The sequence below is a fragment of the Ornithodoros turicata genome, chromosome 2, assembly GCF_037126465.1.
Source record: "Ornithodoros turicata isolate Travis chromosome 2, ASM3712646v1, whole genome shotgun sequence".
Lineage (NCBI taxonomy): Eukaryota > Metazoa > Arthropoda > Arachnida > Ixodida > Argasidae > Ornithodoros > Ornithodoros turicata.
In genome coordinates this window covers 102414334-102422893 of record NC_088202.1, presented here as the reverse complement: position 1 = coordinate 102422893, position 8560 = coordinate 102414334, and the positions used below count along the sequence as shown (strand labels likewise).

Below are 8560 nucleotides of genomic sequence, written 5' to 3'. Positions count from 1 at the left end.
TTTAGTTAATCAATTTCTTATGAACACACACACACACATAAATGGGATGATGATGTACTTATTTCTTATTAAGTGAATAGCATAGACATAAGGAAATAATGAGAAACATCACAATCATCAGTGATCAGTGTCAATCACAACAGTGAATTAATTATTGTTTTGACTTTGTTTCAGGTTCGATTGATATTCTATGAGTTGGGCCATTATGTATGCATGATGTATTAATTGTGTCTGTCGATTTCCTCTATAGGAAAACTTTTAAATATTTCTCGCTTGCTTAGAAAGTTACTGCCTGAAATAATTATTGTCTTGTATTTGTTTCAATTGATCACTCGATTGACATCAGTAAAAATAATCTCTGAGTTGGGAATGTCTCATATTTCTCAGTTGTGTTTCACATTTGATTTTTCTGTGTGGTTCATCTATATAGAACTTTCTGTTGCAAGATATTACAAAAATTTATGAAATTAAATTTGTTTCTCGTTTTTGATTGACTGAGTATTGTTGCTATCATTGGACTTTCTCTACATGTTCAATAAAAAAATATTGCCTCTCTACAAACTTAGCCGACTATTTCATCCACTTTGACGAAGGAAAGGATACGAAAAGATAGTGATCCCCACGAATAATATCGGCATCTATTTGCGCTGCACAATAAAACATATGAACTTTGTACTATCTTAACTGACCTCGAGAGCGCCCTGTTTGCTGGAAGACGGAATATAGCCCCAAGTTCATCTATATAGAACTTTCAAGATATTACACAATTGATGTAATTAAGTTTGTTTCTCATTGTTTTTGATTGAGTATTGTTGCTAGCATTTAATAATTTGGACTTTCTCTACATGTTCAATAAAAAATATTACCTCTGTACAAACTTAGTCTACTATGTCATTCACTTTGACGAAAGACTTCCCTTTCAAGGAAAGGATGCGAAAAGATAGTGATCCCCACGAATAATATCGGCATCTATTTGAGCTGCACAATAAAACATATGAACTTTGTACTATCTTAACTGACCTCGAGAGCGCCCTGTTTGCTGGAAGACGGAATATAGCCCCAAGTTCATCTATATAGAACTTTCAAGATATTACACAATTGATGTAATTAAGTTTGTTTCTCATTGTTTTTGATTGAGTATTGTTGCTAGCATTTAATAATTTGGACTTTCTCTACATGTTCAATAAAAAATATTACCTCTGTACAAACTTAGTCTACTATGTCATTCACTTTGACGAAAGACTTCCCTTTCAAGGAAAGGATGCGAAAAGATAGTGATCCCCACGAATAATATCGGCAACTATTTGCGCTGCACAATAAAACATATGAACTTTGTACTATCTTAACTGACCTCCAGAGCGCCCTGTTTGCTGGAAGACGGAATATAGCCCCAAGTTCATCTATATAGAACTTTCAAGATATTACAAAATTGATGTAATTAAGTTTGTTTCTCATTGTTTTTGATTGAGTATTGTTGCTAGCATTTAATAATTTGGACTTTCTCTACATGTTCAATAAAAAATATTACCTCTGTACAAACTTAGTCTACTATGTCATTCACTTTGACGAAAGACTTCCCTTTCAAGGAAAGGATGCGAAAACACAGTGATCCCCACGAATAATATCGGCAACTATTTGCGCTGCACAATAAAATATATCGCCTTTGTACTATCTTATCTGACCTCGAGAGCGCCCTGTTTGCTTAAGGAAAAGGAATATAGCCCCCAACCCTTTGAGTGATAAAGCATGCGCAGTGCTTTGGCCGTATAGACAGAGAGATAATATGTCTCCGGGCTTTGAAGAAAAACAGATCTTCTCATGGTGCCTGGGTGTTGGATGTCTCCATCAAAGTAAGGTTTGTAGCGTTCGTTAGAATGAAAATTGTATGGTGTTCGATTAGATTAAATCACGAAGATGATTTTATGATGGTTCAATGATAGATTATTTCCTCTCTTGTTGTTTACGTGGCGCCGCTTAGAGTGTTCCTGTGTTCTTCAGGGTTAAGTCTGTGCTATTCGCAGTATTAAATTCGTCATGTTTCTTGTTTTGATAGATTGTTTCGCTATTGCAGGCATCTGCAGGTTTGGCTCTCTATTAATGCTAGCCATTGATTGTGATGTTGCTCATTATTTCCTTATGTCTGTGCTATTCACTTAATAAGAAATTGATTAACTAAAAGTTGCGTATTGTTGTAATAATCCACTTATCTTCCCTATTGCGCTGGAAGTGTTCATAACTGTCACAAAACAGGCGTACGCCTCCCGTCTTCAACAAATCAGTGCACATATTATCAGAGCTGGTTGTTGGCTAGGAGCGTGCTATGGGGTGAAGTTCTTTTTTTTTTACATATTTTCTGTGTTGAATTCATAAAACAAAGTAAGGTGTCTAGTGTCTCTTAGAACGAAAATTGTATGGTGTTCGATTAGATTAAGTCACGAGGATGATTTTATGATAGTTAAAATGATAGATTATTCTCCTCTGTGGTTTGGTTAAGAATATCTTCTTTGATTAAATGTGGTGTTATATATTTTATTTCCTCTTGTGTTCGTGTCGTTCTTGTCGTTCGTGTCCCATGGTCTTCCAGGGTATCTGATGTTCACAATTAATTACATACATCTATCAGAACTTGTAATTAAAGCTCCATTATGGTGGACCAATATGGCCGCAGTATTGTATGTATTAATGAAAGTAGAATATGATAATAAAGGAGATTCTCTTTCAGATTATTGGGGTCCACCGCCACAATGCATGTATTATTGGAAGTAGAATATTAATTCAGATTATTGTTGCTATAATGGCAGTGTGTTGATATTAAAATGTGTCTTTTTCCAGATTATCCGGTGTGGCCTCAGTACTGTATGTATTATGGAATGCGAATGTAGTTTCATATTATAATAAGTTATCTTTCAGGTCGTTGGTGCGGGGCACCGTAAGTGAACAATTGGTAAGCAATGTGATGAATGTTGATATTATGTTTTCTTTCAGAATCTGATGACTGGATATAGTGAATAAATTATGTATATTCTTTACATGTACCGTCTTGTGTTTTTATTTCTTCTGTTTCAGGTGGTGAAGGTTTTTCGGCTGTGTTTTTCTCCTTCACCTGATTGGCATCGCAATTGGCACTGCTATTGGCATTACAATTCTCAGCACTATTGGCATTAATAAATATATTTCAACTTGTAGTTTTGTGTATGGCTATCCTTTGCATGTCTATACTTGCATGTAAACCGCCCACTGCACACCTGTTGTAGCGGGAAAAAATTTGCGACTGAAGTCGGCCCAGGCGGAAAAATGACGGAAGAAGTCGGCCCAGGCTGAAAAATGTGCGAGGGTAAGCGCGCACGCAGCCCTCACCCCACCGATAAGCGCACGGACAACCTTCCACCCGAGCGCCGTCCTCCGGGCGCGGGAAAAAACACGCGAGTGAAGTCGGCCCAGACGCTGTGGGGGTTCGAACCAGGCACCTAGGGTCGAGCCTGACCACCACCTATTACTACTGGTAGAGGCTCCAAGGGTAGGAATGAAGCACAACAGGCAGGTTAAAGCACACTTCCGTTTGTGTGGTACAGTGCTTGAAGCGGAGACGAAAACGTCAACGGTCGTTCAAGATTTTGAAAGATTTTGCGCGATATGGGGGGAAAGACCAGATCAGTAGTGGTTACGACAGGAGCATAACCATGAATTACCGGTTTGAGTTGACTGTCTCCGCACGTAGCTCATGTCGGGGTGGATAACTAAACCGCCGGGTTGTTCGCAGAATCTCGGCAGGAATATAACAGTCATCCAAGCCTGCTACCTTGGCCTAAGTCATTTAAGTCATCAAAATTATTGATTTCCAGTCAGGAGACGCGAATACACGTTAATCAGCTAAGGCGCTTCACTGTAGTTCGATTGGAATGGTGCGATTCTGAGCCCGGAGTCTTTATGTAAAAGGCGCGTTATCGTGTCATCACTCACCGCCGCCATGCTACCATGTCGCCGTTAGAGTAAAGTGTCTGTGGAACAAAGAGCACGGCAAAGAGCAAGCGCAAACAGAGAGTTCGACTCGTTTTTCACCTATTGGCAGTTTTTAAATACGACGTCAGTATGGTTGTTTTTACCTCTTTTATTTCAAATGCACAAAGAAAACCAGCTTGGTATGTTCTTTTCATTTTGACCACCATGAGGGTGGCCGGCCCTTTACTTTCTAAGGGGCTTATGTAAGTTCACACAGGCATGTTATCCTGCTGCATCGTACACGCGGACATATGCTGTAGTTGAGCTCAGATAGTTTTTTCTCGCAATGCACTGCACAAAAAACTACAGAAAAAAAAAGAAAAAAAAAACGAAGAGGAGAAAATTTGAAAGACCGAAAGTCGCACAGCCGACTACATGTCCATCGGTTTGTCCGCGTGCTCGCATTTATTTACAGGATACCCACGATAACTGTAGAAATGATCTGTAACGCATAGCGCTGTCCAAGCTCTCCTATGACGTTTGTGTTACAAACAGGTGCTGCATTGTAAGGTCAGCCCATTTGTAACACAAACGTCATAGGAGAGCTGTCAGTTTTTCTTTCGCAGCGCCACGTGTCAGCGATCATTTCTGCAGTTAGGGTGGACACCCTGTACAGCTGAGGCTCTACCTTTCGACGGTAGCATCTTCCCACACTTCCGCTCCATTCAGAACAGCGTCACGGTGCTGCGTAGAGCGGATCGCCTCCGAGACAACAATAAGTGGTTCCTGGCCTCCAAAGCAAAATTTATCGGACTACAATTATTGTCTGTGTGCTCGAGAATACTTGCACAATAAGCACGAAAGTTAGGACGTACTTGTAGGTCCTTCTTTCGCAGTGTTAACTTCGCAAACTAGCCGCCGCTTCCCAAGCCGCTACGAGGCAAATTGCAACAAGTGCTTGAACTTGGAAACATAAAGGTGGTATGTACGTCGTAAGGAAAAACGAGACACAGCAAACATTGAGCAGAGCAAAGCCTAGGACGTTCAAGAATAAACGGCGCTCAAATACTGTTGTGGATGGCTTCGTGGAATATTACTGTCTGGTGTGACATCAGAAGTACGAACCGAACCAGGAGTGGGTTCAGTGCGTTTGCAAAGGCTGGTCACATTGGGGGGGGGGGGGGGGGGGGGTGACATGTTTAATGCAAAGTAAAAAAAAAAGAGAGAAGGGAAAGGTTAGCCACGATGTGGGCTTGCTATTCCCTAAAGCTTTCAAGCAAACAAAGGCAGATACAAGCAGCTGAGATACAGAAAATTATGAAAAAATACAGAAGTAACAGCTCCTTTACTAATCGTTGTGCACAGGACGTATCAGAGAATGCCCAGGAGTTTAGATTCCCGAAGGAATCGTGTCAGCGCAGACGTGACTTCAGCGTGCTATGTAGGGCCAAGTAGCACCGCGAGGGAAAGCTCTCGGTAGCCAAGATGAGCAAGGCGGCGCCGGAGACTCATTGGGATTGTAGTAACAAATACCTATTATACGTTTGCCATGACTGAACTGCAAATCCATGGTTCCTGCCTTATGCAATACCCTATTGTTTGAACACACCTGTAGTCTGTTGCTGCGTACACCAAGGTTGGGGCATATTGAAATACTCTGCCTCCTCTTGCGTATGAAAGTTTGTTGACCATATTGTCATGAAATATTCCCGTCATTTTTATTCCACCGTATCCAAAGGGATCAACAGTGCTTGTAGTGCACTGAAACGCCTACACCCACAACTACGTTTCGAATTAGGAAGCTTTTCTCAAAAAATGTTTCAACTTGCGCCCCCTTCCCCTACTCACCAATAGCAGAGTCGATTATAAAGGCAAAGGGTAAAAAAGGGCAAAGGGTTAAGATCATTGACGGCCTCGAAGCCTCTTCAGCTGCTGGTCCAGATGGAATCAATTCGAAAGTGCTCAAAAATACCAAATTCGTCAGTGGCATGTACTTATCTACCATCTTTTCACAGTCACCTGCCACCGGTACCGTTCCTCATGATTGGTGCCTTGGGAGGGTCATTCCAGTTTTTTTAAAAAGGCGATCCCGGTGACCTCCTCAACTATCGACCCATTTATTTAACAAGCATACCTTGTAGAATCATGGAACATATCATTTACTCAAACGTTTCCGCACACCTTGAATCGAACGGTTTCTTCTTTCGATTTCCGGTTTTCGCAAGGGATATGCATGCGAAACGCAATTGGCAGGATTCATTCATGACATCAAATCTCATGGATAATCTCATACAAACCAACGCAATTTTCCTGGATTTCGCCAAAGTATCTGACACGGTCCCCATTTCTCTTCCCCTTTATAAGCTGTCGTGCCTTAATTTATCACCGGCCATACTCACTTGGATCAGAAGCTTTGTCCCCGACCGACTTCAGTCATGTCATGTTAATTCACAGGAATCTAACCCCGCTAACGTCACCTCCAGTGTACCACAAGTGTCAGTTCTATAGGCCCTCTATACTTCTCCTCATCTTCACAAATGACCTGCCTCGCAATATTTCCTCAGATATCCGATTGTTTGTGATGACTGCGTCTTATACCGTCACGTGAGGTCTCCGACGGATTCCAATCTTCTGCAGTAAACGCCATCTTCTCATGGAAACTTCGCCTCAACATCACTAAGTGTTCTTATTTTTGTTTCTCCCGCAGTAAGCACGATAACTAGAAATGTTACTACCTCTCTGCACTCGTATCGCTGCTGCCTCATACAAGTACATTGGTCTAACTTTAACACAATATTTCTCAGCAAAATTTATACCTTTTAGGGTATAAACGGTCCCAGGGCGCATACCTTTTGAGGTATAAACGGTATAATAACTTTATATCTCCCTGAAGGTATATTTTCGAACCCGGGATGTAATCTTGAAAATCTAGAATGTTCGGCTTTTTCGAGCGCTATACAAGAGTGGCACTTTAATGATCCAGCTGTTAACAAAATTATAACACAATAATATTGCGACACAGGTGCTTTAATAACAACTACCGCGAGAAGGAAAGATAGAAAATACCTGTACAGATCCCGACAAAAGTTTACGGAACACCAGAGCGACGTATTTCTTGATCTCAGCGACACCCTAGCGGCGAACGGGAGTGGACACACTTACTGAGAGGTGCGTCGAGTACCCGGTCACCTGTTTGTAAGTCTATCTGCTCCTGTTTCCAGCAACCGTGTCGCTCAGACGACTATATACACCACTCCAGTGTTCCGTAAACTTTTGTCGGGACCTGTACACGCACACACACACAAGTACCCACAAACTCATATTCACAAAGTGCAGGTGTAAAACGTAAAGTAGAGCTCGTGCAGATTACTAGCCACGCAAGAACCAACTTGGGGGGATTTGGTGGAGAACAGATACTGGTATAACACATCGTGGCTTCGCAAAATGTGGGGCACCTTCGCCCGGTGAGCAACTGTGTGAGTGAGGACGCGTAGATTTGGTCATTTCAGGATCAAATAACACGCTGCTATAAACAACTCCCCCTAGTAATTACGATGCAACTGCACTACTAACTGTGTTTCCTAATTAAATTAGTGCTTAGCTGAGATGGTGTACTGTCACCACCACAAATTAATGTGGTACCACAGGTTCATATCTAAAGGTATACAAAATACCAAGGGGATAAACGCGAGGGAGAAGCACCTTGTTATACCCTCAACTGGCGTGGAAGGTATAGCCTCGGCGATGTTGGTGATGAGGTATAAATATGGTAGTTAAGTCCTGGTTTATACCTTCGTTATACCTCTTTTATACCTTTTCTTCTAACAGTGTGGAGCGATCACATTAAGCATGTCACCGCTTCTACCAACTGTATACCCTTCGTTTCATCAGGAGCAACCTGAAGCTTTCTCCTCCCTCTGTCCGTTTTCAAGTCTACATTATCCTAGTTCGTCCTAAACTAGCGTATGCATCTTCCATATGGACCCCCATCAGTCACATCTCCGCGACCTCATACGAAGTATTCAGAACAGGGCGACTCGCTTTATTCTCTCAAACTGCTCTTATCATTTGAGCGCCTCTGCTCTAAAGGCTTCATTTAACCTCCCCCGCTCTCGCTTTACGTCCCAAATTCTTCCGCTTCTGCCTCTCTTCCATAAGTTCATTTACACCTCCTCCTTGTGCGGCACTTACATCCTGCCTGCAACACATCTCTCACTATGTATTGACCTTACCATTAAAGTCATTCCGTCCCACTACTCATACTTGATATTATCCGGAATCATTCTTTCCACTGAGCGGCAGAGACTGGAATGGCCTTCCCGAAGCCTTCGTTCTCATCCGTGACCCCAGCATTTTTCGCGCTGACTTGTATTCTTTTCTTTCACTGAATCATGTACACTGTACATTGCGTGTTCTATGTGTATATCCTGTTTTTTGTGTTGCTGTTTTTTCTTCCTTCTCTTTTGCTTTTTTGCTAACTACTGTACCCTAATGTAATGCCTGCTTGGGCCTTTGAGGTAACGTCATAAATAAGTAGACAGGACAACAATTTTCTCGCAGTTAAAAATAATTCAGAATGTTACGTCTGCGTGGAAGTGGCTTGTGCAAATTTCTTCACATT

The 8560-nt window shown here is 41.7% G+C and overlaps 1 long non-coding RNA gene across 1 annotated transcript; it reads left to right on the top strand.

Annotated features, from left to right (window-relative positions):
• Window positions 1–1754: 1754 nt before the first annotated feature.
• LOC135383907 (uncharacterized) lies at window positions 1755–3185 on the top strand. Its single transcript, XR_010420141.1, has 2 exons — window positions 1755–2944; window positions 3067–3185. It is a non-coding gene; the product is annotated as an uncharacterized LOC135383907 (long non-coding RNA).
• The last annotated feature ends 5375 nt before the right edge of the window (window positions 3186–8560 follow it).